The following is a 593-nucleotide window of genomic DNA, read 5'->3' as shown; positions in this document are numbered from 1 at the left end:
TGCTGAGCTAGGTAGGCACCGTAGCGGCGGCTCAGGCCAAAATAGTGTGTGTGGCGCGCGCGAGGCGGGAGCAGCTACTCTGCGGCTGAGCCGGATCCACCTGGGATATCCCACCTGTGTCGAGTGTCAGCTGACACACCGGTGTCGTGTCATTTAACCCCATGTGCAGTGGCAGAGTGCAGGCGGTGGTGCGGGCCGCGTCAGCATGACACCAGGAGGGCAGGCTGAGCCGTCGCCTGAGCCCCGGGGACGGTGTGGAGGTGCCCTGCGGCGGCTGCTTCTGCAGGAGGAGCAGAGGGAAGGTCCGGGCCGGTAGTGGTGTCATGTATGGTGCAGTGATCCCTGGTTGTGCAGGACGGGTGTCATGTGATGCAGTGTCATATAGTGTCCGACGCTCTGGTGGTGTGAGCCGGGTGCCATTTCAAAGTGTCTGTGTCTCTCCTGGGATCTACAGCCCCTCCGTCGCCGCTCCTGGCGCGGCGTTGGTGATCAGTGCTCGGGGCAAAGTGCGGGGCGGCGCGAGGCCCCCCCTCCGAGCCCTGCAAGACTCGCTCCTTCGCGGCCCCGGACGCCGGCGGGGGAGGACCTGTCCT

The sequence above is a fragment of the Penaeus monodon genome, chromosome 15 (genome assembly GCF_015228065.2).
Source record: "Penaeus monodon isolate SGIC_2016 chromosome 15, NSTDA_Pmon_1, whole genome shotgun sequence".
Classification (NCBI taxonomy): Eukaryota; Metazoa; Arthropoda; class Malacostraca; order Decapoda; family Penaeidae; genus Penaeus; species Penaeus monodon.
The sequence above is the reverse complement of the archived record's forward strand: the minus strand, read 5'-3'. Positions refer to the sequence as shown.